The sequence below is a fragment of the Pelobates fuscus genome, chromosome 1 (assembly GCF_036172605.1).
Source record: "Pelobates fuscus isolate aPelFus1 chromosome 1, aPelFus1.pri, whole genome shotgun sequence".
Classification (NCBI taxonomy): domain Eukaryota; kingdom Metazoa; phylum Chordata; class Amphibia; order Anura; family Pelobatidae; genus Pelobates; species Pelobates fuscus.
In genome coordinates, this window is record NC_086317.1 from 67,353,605 (window position 1) to 67,372,811 (window position 19,207).

At 44.6% G+C, this 19,207-nt stretch overlaps 1 protein-coding gene across 3 annotated transcripts in view; it reads right to left on the bottom strand.

The window, feature by feature from the left end:
• The window catches only part of METTL27 (methyltransferase like 27), a 44,721-nt gene that overhangs the window by 7,380 nt on the left and 18,134 nt on the right, over nt 1-19,207 (bottom strand). The gene's annotated exons all lie outside the window — the stretch shown is intronic.

Consider the following 19,207-nt stretch of genomic DNA (forward strand, 5'->3'; position numbering starts at 1 on the left):
AAAATTGGCCTGACAGAGGTCCCAGTAGGACTTCTTCAGTGCTAATGGAGATTGCAGACAGCGGTGAGAAGCACCCCTCAGTTCATTCATGGCAGCGCTGGGGAGGAAGTGATTTCAGATCCATTCCTGTCAGCGATTGTGAAGGAAAGATGCTGAAAAAGAGCAGCCTCCTGAGGCACCTGCCATTTGCTATGTTCCTGGCCAGCCCTATCTCCACTGGACCCACAGTAAAGGAGGAGACTATATTTAAAAAAAAAAAAATGAAACACTACCACAACAAGAGGGTATAGTCTTAAATTAGAGGGGCAAAGGTTCAAACAAATATTACTTTACACAGAGGGTAGTGGATGCATGGAATAGCCTTTCAGGTGTAGTGGTAGAGGTTAACACAGTGAAGGAGTTTAAGCATGCGTGGGATAGGCATAAGGCTATCCTAACTATAAGATAAGGCCAGGGCCGGCGCTACCTGTAAGGCGGACTAGGCAGCCGCCTAGGGCGCCCCTTGGGAAGGGGCGCCGCCAGGAGCGCCGGCCCCCCTAATGCTGCAGCCGCCCGAGCGCTCTGTAGAGAGCCTCAGGCGGCTGCAGCTTTACCCGGGCTGGTGCGTCCATGATGGCGCACCGCCCGGGCGCAGCATGAGGAGAGGGAGGGGGCTGACAGGAGGGAAGCGCTCAGCGCTCCCTCCTGTCACTCCCTCTCTGTAGCGTGACCGAGCGCAGTATAGTCCGCCGGTACAGGGAGCATCTGTCTCCTGTACTCGGACGGACTAACAGGAAGTGAACACTGGTGTTCACTTCCTGTTAGTCCGCCGGGTACAGGAAACAAAAGCTCCCTGTACCCGCGGACCATGATACAGAGCTCGGCCACGCTACTATACAGGTAGGGGAGGGTGGGGGGGAATAAATAGAGGGGGGGGGGGGGAGATAAATAAATGGAGAGGGAGGGGAGGAGGAGAAATCAATGAAGAGGGAGGGGGGGAGAAATAAATGGAGAGGGAGGGGAGGAGGAGAAATCAATGAAGAGGGGGGGGGGGAGAAATAAATGGAGAGGGAGGGGAGGAGGAGAAATCAATGAAGAGGGGGGCGGGGGGGGAGAAATAAATTGACAGGGAAGGGGGAGAAATAAATGGACAGGGAGGGGGGGGAATAAATGGACAGGGAGGGGGGGAATAAATGGACAGGGAGGGGGGGAAATAAATGGACAGGGAGGGGGGGAAATAAATGGACAGGGAGGGGGGGAAATAAATGGACAGGGAGGGGGGGAAATAAATGGACAGGGAGGGGGGGAGGACAGGGAGGGGGGAATAAATGGACAGGCAGGGTGGGGGGAATAAATGGACAGACAGGGAGGGGGGAATAAATGGACAGGGAGGGGGGGATAAATGGACAGGGGGGGGATAAATGGACAGGGAGGGGGGTAAATAAATGGACAGGGAGGGGGAGGGAATAAATGGACAGGAGGGGGAGGGAATAAATGGACAGGGAGGGGGGGGATAAATGGACAGGCAGGGTGGGGGGAATAAATTGAAAGGGGGGGGATAAATTGACAGGGAGGGGAATTGACGGGATTAGGAGGGGGAATGAGAGTGGGGAGGGGGAGAAGAGAGGGACACGCAGGGGAGAAGAGTGACAAGGGAGGAGGGGGGAGAAGAGAGGGACAAGAGGGGGGAGAAGAGAGGGACAAGGGGGGTTGAGAAGAGAGTGACGAGGGAGGGAGAGGGGGAGAAGAGAGTGACAAGGGAGGGGGGAGAGATTGACATCCATCACACACACACTTGCACACAGAAAAACACACAATGCATTACACACACAGACACACACACACAAGCAATTCAACCCTTACACACAATGCATCCCTTACACACACAGAAACACACAATGCATTCCTTACACACACTCAATGCACCCCTTACAGACGCACACACTGCATCCCGTACATACACAGAAACACTCATTGCAGCCCTTACACATACAAACACAGATTCACACAATGCATTCCTTACACACATATCAGGACATCCCCTACTCCTGTGAACAAACTAATTGGTGGAACATGAAGGTGGACCCTGGGGCCCAGACCTTGAGCTGTGCAAAGGGCCTTAAAAAAATGGAGCCTTCTTCCTGTTCTCCCAGAACACAAACAGCCTCCAGAGAGCCTGTTCTACACCAGACCAGTGGAGCCAGACTGCAGGTAGAGCCTATCACCATCCTCATCTGATTGTAAGTAGGCAATCTAGTATATTATTTGTGGAACTAATCTCTAATTTACCTCACATTAAAGGGACACTTTAGTCCACAGAACCACTGCAGCTTAATGTAGTGGTTCTGGTGTCTAAAGCCTGTCCCTGCAGGCCTTTTAATGTAAACACGGTGGCACTGCAGCACTTGCGTTAGTTAACATGGGGCATTGTGATGTCATATCGGGGGGGGGATGGGGGGCGGCAAACTTTACTTTTGCCTAGGGCGGCAAAAATCCTTGCACCGGCCCTGGATAAGGCCAGGGACTAATGAAAGTATTTAGAAAGCTGGGCAGACTAGATGGGCCGAATGGTTGTTATCTGCCGTCACATTCTATGTTTCTATGAAGGAAGCAGTCTTCCTACCGCTAAATGGAAGGCAAAAAGTATTGTCGCTATGAATTACAGCATAGTCAAGGTGTAGGTGTAGTAGTGAGCATTATTATAGGCAATGTGTAACCGTATGTCTTGCAATTGGCTTTTGTCTAGCAGTGTGATTGTGTGTTTTTAACATTGTGTTTGGCAGTGTGTAACTGTGTGCCCTGGGAATATGGAGGGTGACTAAAAATACCACAAACCGCTCATATAATATACACGTTATAACAGCCCACATACACATACATACAAGTCTGCAAAGCAGCCACAGCACCCATGTATAACACAAGAAGCAAACAGCAACATGAGTTAAGGAATAAAAAATGTAAACCGGTATGTCAAAGGCTTTAACCTCTTAAGGACACATGACATGTGTGACATGTCATGATTCCCTTTTATTCCAGAAGTTTGGTCCTTAAGGGGTTAAAAGTCTTGTTTTGGCACAGTGTTGTTAAAGGGTTGCTTACCTCTAGCTTAGACAGAGGGAATATACTAACCCGTGAACAGTTATAAAGTCGGAGATAAATCAAGTTCAGAGATAATAATAGCATAGAAATGAATCAAGTCACGGTTTAGGATACCAGAAATGAACAATAAATGTTTAACACGCCAGGCCTGTTTACATAAATCACGGAATATTCGAATGCGCTAGAAGGCTGCATGAAGTCCTCAGTGGTTAGACTTATAAACTATCGCAATTTGAATCTATTAAACGCATGGGAGAAATTAGCCTCTGAGGTGCAAGAGTTCCTGAGTTGCCGATAAGCCCACATGCTCAATCAATCTTAGCACAGCCTCAGGGCATACCTGTTCTGAGCGTCCTGGTGTGGTGGAATCTCTGTAAAAATAAATTTAGTAGGCCGAGATTACCACGTGGCATGTGTACGTGCATATGCTGACGTATCGATCAGTTGGTTGCACGAGGCAAGATACGATCAGTAGTGTACGGAGCATGTGCAAGAATACAGGATGTAGTATTCCCCCTCCTCCATTGTGCTGGACAAGCCATGCGGTCAAACAGGAAGTTAATTCTTATTTGTGTTGATTGGTTAAGAGAATGTGCGGGTGGAGCTTAATATGGGAGGAGTTATGTGCCTATATAAGGAGCCTGCACTATTGTCCGGGGCTCAGAATTTGCTGTATTTTGGTGACGCTAGTCCCTCTGAGTCCCGATCGGTGATCCAATAAAGAATCTCTTCCTTCCTGAAGAAACCTGTGTCCATCTCTCTGTGCTTGGCTTCCGTCAGTTTCTCCGGTATCATTTGGTGCATTGGCCGGGAAGCTCATCGTTCAACGGTAGCTGAGAGGCAGAGGCGTGAGACGGTCTATCTTTGCCCACGTTCTCTACGGCTGCACCCCTGAACTTCTGCGTGGACCTCCCTTCGTCTCGGCGCCACTGGTCTGTTGTCCAGGAGATCATCGGCCTCTACGTGAGAAGTGCTGGGGTGTCCCCGTCGATGAGTGTGAACTCAGGTTCAGGAACGAGGAGGTAAGACAACTGCTGTTTTAGACGGCAGGACCCACTAGGGGTATACCGATTGTGCGGTAGGCCCAAAGGGGTTTGAATCTGTGTATCTGCCCCCTCTGTCGGAGGGAAGGAGCGAAGGCGCACCGCTCGATCGAACGTTCTTTAGTCAGACCGTTTGATTTTGTTAGTCAGGCGGGGTCCTGGTGTAAATAGCCCTAGCCGGACACCGGTGTCTTGTCTAGACTAGCGTTCTAGGGTGTATATTACGTTCGCTAGGTCGGAGGGACCGGGAGACTAAGCGGCGCCTGTGTAAATTTGGTTCGCTAGCTCTCAACCTATCTGGGCTAAGTGGGAAGGCGTGTAAATTTGGAACCCACTAGACTTTTGATAGTGCGACTAAGAGGCGCCTGTGTAAATTCGGTTCTCTAGCTCGCTGTGGTGATTGGGCAGTGTGGCTAACCAAAACGGGTGTATATAGTTTTAGGTAGTCCATTCAAGGTACTGGCCAATAGTTTAGTTGGGAATTGTAAATGTGTTAACGATTGTTTAGTAAAGTGTATATCTTGTTAGATAGCGCGAGCTCAGCCGTCTAGCGAGAGTGTTAATAGTGTGTTGCTGTATTATAGTGCACGGTACCATAACCCTGTATATTTACTGACACTGTATATAAGTACTAATCATTGTCGTCCATTGCATGTTTAACACCATAACCACTAATAATTGTATTGTGACCTTAACTTGTGCTTTGACCTATGCTAACCGTACTGTAACCGCTAATTGTAAAAGACGATGTTACTGGGGTGTGTTATAGACGGGTAATTCGTATATAGAGAATTATAGCGTGGGTGACTGTATAGTTACGCCAAAGGGCATAATATTGATTATATAGTGACTGGTGTAACAGCTGTGTGTGTACGGGAATTCCCTGAGTGTTTATTGTTATTGTGTACGTTTCACTTGGTAACCGTACCACGTGGGGCTGTTGCCAGAGGAAACGGGTGTGACTGTTGAATAGTACGCGTGTATAGTATTCGTTGTCGACGACGTTCCATTGTTAAGTATGGGTGCGTCGCAGTCAACGATTCCGGATCCCTTAGGTTGTATGGTGAAGAATTTAAAAAAGGGATTCAAAACTTGTGATTTTGGGGTTAAAATGTCTCCTGTACGTTTGGTCACTTTGTGTACTAGGGAGTGGCCTACTTTGGTTGCGGCATGGCCGCCACGTGGCAGTTTGGATCCAACTCTGGTACAGCGCTTACACGTGGCTGTATCGGGTAGGCCTGAACTTTACGGCCAGTTTCCTTATATTGATTGTTGGAGACAGGCCGTAAATGACTCGCCAAAATGGCTCCGGACATGCCACGAGGAGCAGTGTCGCCTCATGGTAGCTAGGACTTGTTCGTCCACTAGGACTGGTGCTAGGCCCATTTTGGACACGCCCCCTGAGTCCGAGATCCCTTTGCCGCCCCCTTACTTTCCGTTAAGAGGAAGTGACGCGAATGCAGGAAGTCCTGCAACCCTCCCCTCATTACCCCCATCCACTTCCGCTTCCTCCTCCAGTACAGGATCCACCCCCCCTCGTACTAAATCTCCCCTTCCGGAATCAGAACCAACCCCCATTAAAAACGAATATCCTGATTTGGCGCCACTTCAGACTTCCGGTCAAGCTTCATCTAGCTCGGCTCGAAGTGTTTTATTTACAACCTTTTCCCAAAACCAAGCTCCCATATCCCCATACCCTATTTCTCCCCGACTGGAACCTATGACTGACGCCCCTCCACGTAGCCCCATACAGACCCGACAGTTGACCGGTGCCCAACAATTAAGACACTATCAGATGCCTCTTCGTCTGAATCCTGGGTCAGCCTATATCGATGCCGCAGGCCAAATGGCACATGCTGACCCAGTCTTTGTATATGTCCCATTCACGACAACCGATCTTTTAAACTGGAAGACCCACAATTCCTCGTATACTGAGAAACCACAAGCTATGACTGATCTGTTCACCTCAATAGTACAGACACATAACCCGACATGGGCTGATTGCCAGCAGTTATTAATGACTTTGTTTAACAATGAGGAAAGGACAAGAATAAATCAAGCAGCCATTAAGGCACTAGAGGATAAAGCCCGTACTTTGAACCAAGCTAATCCAGCAGCATGGGCCGCAACACATTATCCCAACACCGATCCCGATTGGAATGTAAATGGTGCTGATATGGTTCAACTCAGAGCCTATAGAGACGCTATAATTGCTGGCATGAAAGCCGGAGGAAAGAAAGCCATTAACATGTCGAAGACAGTTGAGGTGATTCAGAAAAGCGATGAAGCGCCCAGTGTCTTTTATGACCGATTATTGGAGGCATACCCCTTGTATACCCCCTTTAATCCGGAAGACGCAGACAATTCCCGAATGGTGAACTCCGCCTTTGTCAGCCAAGCTTACGGAGATATTAAGCGCAAGCTACAAAAGTTAGAAGGGTTTGCAGGTATGTCAATCACCCAACTAATGGAGGTAGCGAATAAGGTTTATATGAATAGGGAAACAGAAAGTAAGAAAGAGGAAGAGCGCAAGATGCGTAAAAAGGCTGATATGCTAGCGGTAGCGATCGCAGGCGTAGATAGACGGGGCCCAGATAGAGGCGATAGTAGATGGAGTAGGGAGCCTTTGAGTAGGAATCAGTGCGCGTATTGCAAGGAAGAAGGGCATTGGAGGAACGAATGTCCGCAAAGAGAGCAGTACGAGAGAGACCTACCCAGGGCAGGCTACGGAAACTTTAGAGGCAGAGCAAGAGGTAGAGGAGGCCCCGGAGGGAGTAATGGTAATAGAGGGAGTAATGGGAACAGAGGAAGTGTTAGGGAAGACAGGTATATTCCAGCAGCGCAAAGGTCCCGCGATAGAGAAGGTAGGGACTTTGTAGGATTGGCTGACACGGTCATGGAGGACTATTGATACCGACCGGGCTCCATCCCCCTTGGTCGAGCGGAGCCTATGGTCGATGTATCAATAGGGGGGAAAAGGAGTGCGTTCATGATCGACACTGGTGCTGAACATTCAGTGGTGACTAATCTAGTTGCTCCTCCATCTGGAAGGACTATTACTGTGATAGGAGCAACTGGAAGAAGTGCTGAAAAACCGGTTCTTAAAAGTCGACTCTGTACATTGGGAGGCCACGTAGTAAAACATCAATTCCTTTATATGCCTGAATGTCCAGTCCAATTGCTGGGACGTGATATGCTATCAAAATTACAAGCGCAGATTACGTTCCTACCAAATGGAACAACATCCTTAAAGTTTAATGGACCTTCAGGTATCATGACATTATCCGTACCAAAGGAAAAAGAGTGGCGACTTTATACAGTGTTGACTAGCCAAAACCCTAGGAGTGATGAGACATTATTTAACATACCAGGAGTTTGGGCAGAGAACAACCCACCAGGACTGGCCCGCAATATTCCACCTATAAAAATTGAACTAAAACTTGGGGTTTATCCAGTGAGCCTAAGACAATACCACATCCCGCAGAAGGCTAAGAAGAACATCCAATCCTATCTGGATAAGTTCATACGGTATGGTATCCTAAAATTCTGTACTTCCCCCTGGAACACCCCATTGCTGCCTGTTCAAAAGCCCGGTACAGATGAGTATCGACCTGTGCAGGACTTGAGAGCAGTCAATGATGCGGTTGTTAGTATACATCCAGTTGTACCCAATCCATATAACCTGCTTGCTTTAATTCCGGGCGGGGCTACTTACTTCACAGTCTTAGATCTCAAAGATGCCTTCTTTTGCCTCCGAATTGCCGCAGAAAGTCAATGTATTTTCGCTTTCCAATGGGAGAACGCTGTAACGGGCTCAAAACGCCAAATGACTTGGACAAGACTGCCCCAAGGGTTTAAAAATTCACCTACCCTATTTGGTTCAGCCCTAAGTCAAGATCTACTGGATTTCGAGTCCATCCCAGGAGAGTGTGTATTGTTACAATATGTAGATGACTTGTTGATAGCAGCAGTTACAAAAGAGATCTGTCAGCAAGCAACGCACGATCTACTACACATTCTCTGGAAGGCAGGATACAAGGTGTCTAGAAAGAAGGCTCAGTTGTGTTTGCCAACTGTCAAATATCTGGGATTCCATATCTCTGAAGGTCAAAGAATTGTGGGGCCAGAGAGAAAAGAAGCTGTCTGCCAAATACCAATACCCAAGAATAGAAGACAAGTGCGAGAATTCTTGGGGGCAGCAGGCTTCTGTAGGATATGGATTCCCAGCTATGCGATACTGGCAAAACCTCTGTACGCAGCTATCAAAGGTACAGAGCACGACCCCTTCTTATGGACCCAAGAACAGCAAATGGCATTTGAAGATGTGAAGAAGGCTTTGATGAGTGCCCCAGCATTAGGTCTACCTGATCACACACGACCATTCTACTTATATGTACATGAGCAAAGAAGAATGGCTGTGGGAGTATTGACACAGTACTTGGGATCATGGCAAAGACCTGTTGCCTATATGTCTAAGCAATTGGATGCAGTGGCCAGCGGACTTCCACCTTGTCTAAGAGCCGTAGCTGCAGCCGCCCTGCTAGTAGCTGAAGCCGATAAACTCACTCTGGGTCAAGAACTTTATGTACGAGTCCCACATGCAGTACAGACGTTGTTGGATTACAAAGGAAATCATTGGTTTAGTAACAGCCGTATGACCAAGTATCAAGCAATGTTGTGTGAAAACCCAAGAGTGCATTTAGAGACTGTAAACACCTTAAATCCAGCTACCCTTTTGCCACAACCTACTGAGAGTCAACATGATTGTTTGGAAGTAATGGATGAAGTATTCTCAAGTAGACCAGATCTTCGTGATTTTCCCATCCAGAACCCCGATGTTCAATATTATACCGACGGCAGTAGTTATGTGAAAGAAGGGATCCGCTATGCAGGATATGCAGTAACAACAATAGACAAGGTGATAGAAGCTCGGCCACTGGCGAAAGGAACATCAGCACAAAAGGCAGAATTAATAGCACTAACACAAGCGTTACAATTGGCTGAAGGTTTAAGAGTGAACATCTATACGGACTCCAAATATGCGTTTTTAACCACTCATGCCCACGGAGCTTTGTATAAAGAAAGAGGACTACTGAATTCAGAAGGCAAAGAAATCAAATACGCAGCTGAAATCCTACAACTATTGGAAGCAGTGTGGGAGCCGAAAGAAGTCGGTATCATACATTGTCGAGCGCATCTGAGAGGAGATGGTGATGTAACCAAGGGAAATCGGATGGCAGATAGTGCAGCTAAGCGTGCTGCTGAATCAGGAAGACAGGAGTATGTGGGGCATATAGCTGCTCTTATACCAACTCCACTGTCCCAATGGACTCCAGTTTATACAGCTCAAGAAGAGGAGTGGTTAAAGACTGAACCAGGAAAGTATTTGGAGAACAAGTGGTATCAGCTAGAAGATGGAAGAATAGTCATACCAGCATCACTAGCGGTAGAAATTGTCCAAAATTATCATAACGGGACACATTCTGGGAGAGATAGTACTGAAGAATCTCTTAGAAAACATTTCTACATACCAAGATTGTCCAACTTGACTCAGGCCATTGTACGAAGATGTGTAACGTGTGCTAAAAATAATGCAAGACAAGGACCAGTAAAGCCACCAGGAGTCCAGTTTATGGGGGGACTCCCCATGTCCGATCTACAAATAGACTTTACAGTGATGCCTAAATCGGGTGGACATCGTTACCTGCTGGTAATTGTGTGCACCTATTCAGGCTGGGTAGAAGCATGTCCTACTCGTACAGAGAAAGCAGGAGAAGTTGTAAGATTCCTGCTACGAGAAATAATACCCCGATATGGACTACCCTGTTCTATAGGATCGGACAATGGTCCAGCTTTTGTTCATCAGTGCCTACAACAACTGACTCATATGCTTGGTATAAAGTGGAGGCTTCATACTGCATATAGACCCCAGAGTTCTGGTAAGGTAGAGAGAATGAATAGAACTATTAAGAACCAGTTGGCTAAAATGTGTCAGGAAACCCAACTTAAGTGGAACGTTCTCTTACCCATAGCTCTATTGCGAATCCGCAGTACCCCTACCAGAAGGATGGGCCTCTCTCCTTTTGAAATCATGTATGGGCGACCACCTCCCGTACTTGGTAACTTAAGGGGGGATTTGAGTCAGTTGGGAGAAGGAATTACCCGGCAGCAGGTTGTAGAGTTGGGTAAGACTATGGAGGAGGTACAGAAATGGGTACAAGATAGATTACCTGTGAATATTTATCCCCCTGTTCATAGTTATCATCCAGGAGATCAAGTGTGGATTAAAGAGTGGAATAATGTACCGTTAGGGCCCAAGTGGAGAGGTCCTTATGTTGTTCTTTTGTCTACCCCTACAGCGATAAAAGTAGCCGAAGTGACTCCGTGGATACATCACTCCAGGGTTAAACCAGCAGCAGTCGATTCTTGGCAAGTTACAGCAGATCCAGAGAATCCCTGCAAGATCCGGTTAAAACGCACTACTCAGTCGGAGTAACGAGGAATCGTGTGGATTACAAATTTTATTGTTACAGGGATTTGGTGCGTGAGTGAGAAGGCCATAATAAAGCCTGTCCGCTTACCAACACATAGTATATAAGCCAGGAAAGTCTCGAAGGGACACCTGTGAAGACGAGCAGAACTCCATTCCCTGCAGCCCTCACATCCTGGAAGCTGAGGCGCCTTCGCACGGACGAAGACTGAGGATGACGGCGAAAGATGTGCTTTTGATAGTGTTTATTTATATGTGTTTTTATATTCAGGAAGGTAGAGGTACCGACACTCCTAGCTGTGAGGTATGCATTAAGACTACGAGAACAGGTAACCATATTTCCCAAACCCTAATCTGGCATTCACAATACGAGTGTAAAGGAGATGTATCGAGATGTAGATACCTAAATATAGACTATAGTGTGTGCCATTTAGGAGTAGGAGAACCTAAGTGCTTCAGTCCAGAGTATCAACCTCGTACAATCTGGTTGACTCTCAGGAATGGAGATCCTCAGGGGACCCTAATTAATAAGACGGTGTTAGAATCCGTACATTCTTCGGGTGTTCTGCTATTTGATGCGTGTAAAGCGATATCGAGTGGTAGAAAGCCGTGGAATGTATGTGGGGATCTTAGATGGGAGAGGACGTATGGGTCTAATGATAAATATATTTGTCCCAGTAGTAAAAATAAATATGTAAGTCCTAGATGCCCAAATAAAGACTATAACTTTTGCCCATATTGGTCTTGTGTGGGGTGGGCGACTTGGGGACAGACAGTAGACAAAGACATGATAGTGACTAAGTTGCCGACTAGCCCATATTGTAAGTCTATGGAATGTAATCCCATCCATATACTTATAAATAACCCCGATAAGTTCTTAGACAAATATGGCAATTTATTTGGGTTTCAGATATACGGGACGGGTTTAGATCCTGGGACATTATTGTTTATAGGGATAGAGACTGATACGGTATCCTCCCAAACTCATCAAGTATACCATTCCTTTTATGAAGAGATGAGTATAGATAATAAGATCCCCCATAATGCTAAAAACCTGTTTATTGATTTAGCCGAAAGTATTGCCGGTAGTCTTAATGTTACCAACTGCTATGTGTGTGGAGGTACTAACATGGGAGACCAATGGCCTTGGGAAGCAAAGGAGGTAATGTCCGGTTCTGAGGCAGTTGACCAATTAATATCTACACAAGCCGATTATCATATGAGTGTTAGAGGTAAATCTGAGTGGAGATTAAAGACCTCCATCATAGGTTATGTTTGCATAGCAAGGAAAGGAATAATGTATAACACTTCTGTAGGAGAATTAACTTGTCTAGGGCAAAAAGCTTATGATGATGATACAAAGAATACAACTTGGTGGTCGGCTTCAAATGTCTCAGAACCATCTAACCCGTTTGCTAGATACGCCAATTTAAAGGATGTGTGGTTTGATTTATCCATCACATCTACCTGGAGAGCCCCAGCAAATTTGTACTGGATCTGTGGTAAGAAAGCCTATTCGGAGTTGCCACAGGACTGGGAAGGGGCATGTGTGTTGGGTATGCTCAAACCATCCTTCTTCTTGTTACCAATTGAAACAGGTGAGACTTTAGGTGTTAAAGTGTATGATGTGAATCATAGGAAGAAAAGGGGACCCATAGAGATAGGCGCCTGGGAAGATGATGAATGGCCTCCCCAGCGTATCATAGATTATTATGGGCCAGCCACGTGGGCTGAGGACGGTACCTTTGGTTACAGAACCCCTATTTATATGCTCAACCGTATTATAAGATTACAGGCGGTGGTTGAGATTATCACCAACGAGACGTCACAAGCGCTCAATCTTCTAGCGAAGCATAACACCAGGATGAGGACGGCAGTCTACCAAAATAGATTAGCCTTGGATTACCTTTTGGCAGTAGAGGGAGGTGTATGTGGGAAGTTTAACCTGAGCAATTGCTGTCTTCAAATAGATGACGAAGGGCAAGCAATAGCTGAGCTCACTAGCCATATGGTTAAACTAGCGCATGTGCCTACTCAGGTATGGAAAGGGTATAATCCAAGTAGTTGGTTTGGTAGCTGGTATGAGTGGTTTGGAGGGCTTAAGGCAGTGGTAGGTGGAGTCCTACTGATTTTAATGTTGTGTCTACTCCTGCCGTGTCTTATACCCTTAGTAGTTAGGTCTGTGCAAAGCCTGATAGAAAATATAGCAGAGAGGAAGGCTGCTGCACAGATAATGGCGATTTATAAGTATAAGGCTCTAAATCAGGGAGAACCAATGCAAGAAGATGAGTGTTGAAGATTCACATCATAAGATAAGTCTGGTCTGGTTCAAGGTAACTTGCGGTGTATGCAAACCAAGGTTAAGTGATGCCTCAAGTAATTGTGAAATATCAAGAGGCATCAAAGGGGGGAATGTGGTGGAATCTCGGTAAAAATAAATTTAGTAGGCCGAGATTACCACGTGGCATGTGTACGTGCATATGCTGACGTATCGATCAGTTGGTTGCACGAGGCAAGATACGATCAGTAGTGTACGGAGCATGTGCAAGAATACAGGATGTAGTATTCCCCCTCCTCCATTGTGCTGGACAAGCCATGCGGTCAAACAGGAAGTTAATTCTTATTTGTGTTGATTGGTTAAGAGAATGTGCGGGTGGAGCTTAATATGGGAGGAGTTATGTGCCTATATAAGGAGCCTGCACTATTGTCCGGGGCTCAGAATTTGCTGTATTTTGGTGACGCTAGTCCCTCTGAGTCCCGATCGGTGATCCAATAAAGAATCTCTTCCTTCCTGAAGAAACCTGTGTCCATCTCTCTGTGCTTGGCTTCCGTCAGTTTCTCCGGTATCACTGGGATTGATGGGATTCACACTGCCAAGCAACAGCAAGGCTTTTCAGATGCTGTCATTAATTGTGTCCCATTTTTGTTACTCATACATTGGGTGAGGGGCATTGGAGAGGAAGACATATTGTTCTATATTAGCAAGGGGGGAATAAATGACAGCAGACACCTGAATGGTACCTACTTCCTGGGAGTGTGATAATACAGGATTTATTGAGGCTTCTAGAGACATCCATAAATCACTTCACCCTTGACCTTGTGGATTATATATCACCAGAATCCTTTACGAATCCTAGAATTTACACTGCACCATTATGTGTATGTATCTTATTATTTATTGAAAAATGGGTTAATCCACCATGCAATGACCTTTAAACATGCAAGTTGGTGTCCTCCACCCATACAGCTGGACTTTGGATACAGTTACATTTATTATTAATTATGACTCTACTTACACATTTGTTTCTTTCTCTATTTATTGGTCCGAGTACAGTTTGTGGAATAGCATGAGAAGTATAATCAAGGAAAATTATAAAGAGCTTTGGGGCATGTAAGGGATTTGGGGATTATAAATATTTTCTATTTCAGCCATCTTCCATTATTGGAAGCTGTGAACTTATTTTATGTATGTACACATGTTCCAACTGCCGATTGCAAGTAAAGACATTTTTTTAAAGCTCCTGTGTGTCGTGTTAAAGTCACTTTTCACGTAGTATTTGACCACTTAAGATACCATAATCCCTTTAAACTACTGGAAAAGTTGTCAACTGTCTCATCATGCTCATGTTTTAACCTAGTTTGACCTTTTATTGTGGCATGGGTGTAGCGATTTGTCAACTAATGGATCTTAAACTAGTATATAGAATTTTTTGATAAAAAAAAACATCTGTCACTAGTATGAGAAAATGCCACGTAGTACAGGAATATGGAACAGGTAGAAGGTACATTATAGGGGAGAAGAACTGTTTTGCAAATATTTAAATGTAATATATTGCATGTCAGAACTGAGTTTTGTTTCCCCCCCACTAGAATCTGGAAAAAGGAACTTTAGAACTAATTATTGCAGTAGAAAACTAACTAAAAAGCCTAGATGCTTTTTCCTATTCTTCTTAAAGGGACACTATAGGTACCAAAGCAACTTTAGCTTAATGAAGCAGTTTTGCTGTGTAGATAATGGCTCTGCAGTCTCACTGCTCAATTCTCTGCCATTTAGGACTTACATCACTTTTGTTTCTGTTCCTGCAGCCCTAGCCACACCTCCTCTGGCTGTGACGCACACAGCCTGCATTAAAAAAAGATTTACTTTTCAATTAGATGTTAACTTACTTTAGAAGTTTTTATCTCCTGCTCTGTCAATTCAAGTGTAATAACACATGGGAGGCTACTGTATGGCTTAGAAGGTTGTTAACTGTGCAGGCGATAAGAAATTCTAAATTAAACAGACTGTGCAATAAAGGAAGTGTAAACATTAGATCTCACTTTACAGGAAGTGTTTAGGAAGGCTGCGCAAGTCACATGCAGGGAGGTGTGACTAGGGCTGCATAAACAAAGTGGCAACTCCTAAATGGCAGAGAATTGAGCAGTGAGGCTGCAGGGACATGATCTATACACCAAAACTGCTTCATTAAGCTAAAGTTGTTTTAGTGGTTATAGTGTCCCCTTCATATTAAATCTTCAGACCTACTGGTGATTCAGCATTGTATGTATCTGATGCAAGATGGCAGCTACACAAAGTTTAGAAGAACCTTCAGCAGATAACCAAATGTTCTACCGCTGCAGATTAGATATTGTAAATATTCATACGATATGTCCAATCTACAAAGTTCACCCACTATCGATATTGCTGCTTATAAAGAATACATATATTAGGTATATGTGCAACTGTCCTAATTATTTCCATACTGATCACAAATAGACTGCGATAAGCATTGCATTGGAGCGTAACCTCTCATGACTATCATTTGGTGGGATGGTGGCCTTCTGAGAACATCGCTTTGACAGACTGTGTGCATCGTTATTGTTTCTCAACGTGACTCATTTATTCTGAGCGTGTATATTTAATAATCATTTCATGGCACAAAATCCGCAGATGTATTTTTAGAACCTTCGGTCACATACCTACAAATACCATCTGTATTTGCACAATTCCTGCAAGTTTAAGTTTGACTGCTCTCCATACTATTCATATTTTCCTGAAATCATGGGCAAACGTTATTAAATTAAAACAATATCCGTAAATAACCTCTTCTCTGTGCCAGTGGTACTAATGTGGAACACTCATGACTTAATGAAAATTGAACGAAATAAAGAAAAAAAGAAATCACACACAGATTAACCAAATGCCTTCATAGTGACTGTTGGTGGTTGCAGTATGACTTTTGGCAAACATGCCCTGTTTGCATATTTGCCAAAGGTGCGGTCTGTTGAATATAAACAAATCAAGACTCTTAAAAAGAATACGACTTTCCGTAAAAATGTTCCCAACAATTCTTTTTTAGAAACTATTAAATAATGCTTCAATCACAAAGCTCATGCATAATAAATGTCAAAAATATTGACCAAGAGGTCCATGTATTAAATCATTTGGATGGCGGCATTGCAATATTCAGCTCCACTTGCTATGGTTCCTTAGCTGAATGGGACATTGGAATGGCTCTCCCAGAGGTCAGAATGCTAAGAACGGAATACAAATATGCCACAAAGGCTGTCTTGTAACAGGGCAGTCGCATTTCCGATCTATAAAATTTTGCTTTTTATATTTAATGCCAATGCCAAAAAGAATAGCTAAATGAGTTATAATTCCACATATAAAATTCATTATACGTGTGAATGAACAGAACCATTTCTTTGGTGGGGATGGTGACACGTGCAAATGCAACTGTTTTTTATTCTCGCTAGATCTGTGTCCTTAGATCACCCCGATCTGAAGTCAAGGAAGTTTTTGAATCTTAAACCAGGTTCCTCTGAAATCTCCCAGTTGGTTCATGCAAAAGATGTTGAACATATAGCAAAACGTACTAATTAAGCATGACAATTCCACAATCTTATTTTCTTAGCTCATTCCATTCAATTATTTAATGTGGAGATAGGAAGATTTATATTCACATGCAGGTGGTTGAAATCTTTACTTAACCAAAACAATATAACATCAAAATAAAGCCATTGATATTCAAAGCAAGCACTTGTGGCCAAAGAAAATGATTCTGGGCTTCCTCTGAATTGTGGAAAGGCATGCATCGCTTGTCTAACCTTATGTTCCTCAAACTCTTTTCCACCAAGTACCAGCAACATGCAACCATTGCCAGCATTTAAAGGACCACTATTGTGCCAGGAAAACTAACTCGTTTTCCTGGCACTTTAGTATTAATAGGTCCCCCCACTCTCATGGCCTCCCTCCCGCCGGGCTGAAGTTGAAGGAAGGGGTTAAACACTTACCTTTCTCCAGCACCGGGCTCCCTCTGCGCTGGGGACTCTCCTCCTCATTGAGCCGTGCGCGCATTCAGTCAGTCCATAGGAAAGCATTCTCAATGCTTTCCTATGGACGCTGGCGTCTTCTCACTGTGAAAATCACCGGGAGACGCTCGGAAGCGCCTCTAGCTGCTGTCAATGAGACAGCCGCTAGAGGCTGGAATAACCCTATTGTAAACATAGCAGTTTCTCTGAAACTGCTATGTTTACAGCAGGCAGGGTTAACCCTAGAGGGACCTGGTACCCAGACAACTTCATTGAGCTGAAGTGGTTCTCAATGCTTTCCTATGGACGCTGGCGTCTTCTCACTGTGAAAATCACCGTGAGAAGCTCGGAAGCGCCTCTAGCGGCTGTCAATGAGACAGCCACTAGAGGCTGGAATAACCCTATTGTAAACATAGCAGTTTCTCTAAAAACTGCTATGTTTACAAGCAGGCAGGGTTAACCCTAGAGGGACCTGGTACCCAGACAACTTAATTGAGCTGAAGTGGTCTGGGTGCCTATAGTGGTCCTTTAACCCAAATTTGGACGATTTAGAGAATACTCCTCATGACAACTACTTGCAGCCTGGTGCCATTAATATGTGACTCTAATGGACTGGTTCTGAAGATTAGAGAGATTACTGCATCCAGGTGCACAGGTCGCAACTCTGCTTATCCCCTTCAGTTGCCTTACAGATTGCTGCGTTTGTGACAACTGCATTAGTGACTTCAGAGAGAGACCATCAGAGTTATTTATTAAAGGAAGACTTTTTTGGGGAACTCCATGTAAATTCAAAGTGAATTCCAAATTTAAGGCCAAAAAAGTCAAACTGAAAAAAAATCGCAAAGTCAGCAATGCTCACAGTTGGGTCCCTTGACATTAAATTCACTTTTAATTCCTGTCAATTTTCACTTTAGCAAATAACCATGAAAATGCCACTCATAACGCCTGTCTATGTGGCCAATGTACGAGCCTAGATCAGGCTGCCCAAAAGGTAAATCCTCAGATGTTGTAGAACTACAAATCCCATGATGCTTTGCGTGCCTTTAGAATAACAGGGATCTACACTCTACAAAAGAGAGTTCAACCATTGAGACTTGAGAAAAGGTGATTTCACCTATAACAACAGACATCATTTTATGTACAGTAAGAACAATATGGATTTCCTGCCTGGAAAGTTTGTTATATTAAAGAGAGTAGACACCTTCACAAAATGAGATGGTGGATTTTTCTGGCTGTGATATTTTGCTCTATTTCCTTTGCTGTTCGCAAAAAACTAGATTTGGAAACACAATGTAAAAGTACAAAATTACTTTTGTGCATTGACTCAATATATTCATGTTTTAGAAATGACAGAGCAAAGAGAGGAGGAGGCATTGTTATTTATGTGGACAATTCCATAAAGTTTACCCCTTTACAAAACCTTAGTCCTCCTGCCACCTTTGATTTCCTTTCTGGCACAATTGAGATCCCGTGCAGTAAATCAATCATTGTTGCAGGATTCTACCGCCCACCTAGCTCCCCTGTGCATTCCCTTTCTGACATAGCCCATCTCCTTAGTGAAACCATAACTCAAAACCCAAAAAGTGAACTGTTGGTCTTTGGAGATTTTAATATTGATTGGCTGAATCCTAAAAATAATAGTTCTTGCACGCTGTTTAAGACTTTGCAGCCAATGCAATTAATCTCCTCCCCAACTTGCATAAACATTAAAAGCCTTAGCCATACCCTGCTCGATTGGATTCTCTCCACTTCTCCTGATAGAATCCAGGAGGCCGGTGTTCTCCCAAACACTTTCAGTGATCACTGTTTAGTGTACTGTGTGCGCAAAATCAGGGCCGGATTAAGAGCCCAGTGGGCCTGGTGCTGATAATTATGATGGGCCTAATTACAAAATCTTATTGACCAAAAACACTAAAACAGTCCTACCTCCTAAGCGTCACGTATCTGATGGAGATGATGCTGTAGGGAAACTCATAGGATGCAACTATGAGAAAACACATACCCTTTGCTAATCTCATGCTTTCATCTTTCAAGTAAACCCATACCCCCTAACAGCAGTGTTCAGTAAAGCAGGAAGTCTATGGATGCGGTAAAAGGGTGGGCTACAGACACAAATCACATAACCAGAACGTCCGAAAGGGCGAACATACACAAAAAGGGGGAATGTCTGTGTCCCTATGTCTCCCAGTCCCTTAGTGTTTGTGTCCTCATGTCTCCCAGTGTCCCCATGTCACTAGGGGACATTGAGAGACACTGGGAGACATGGGGACACAGATACTAGGGAACACTGGGAGACCTGGGA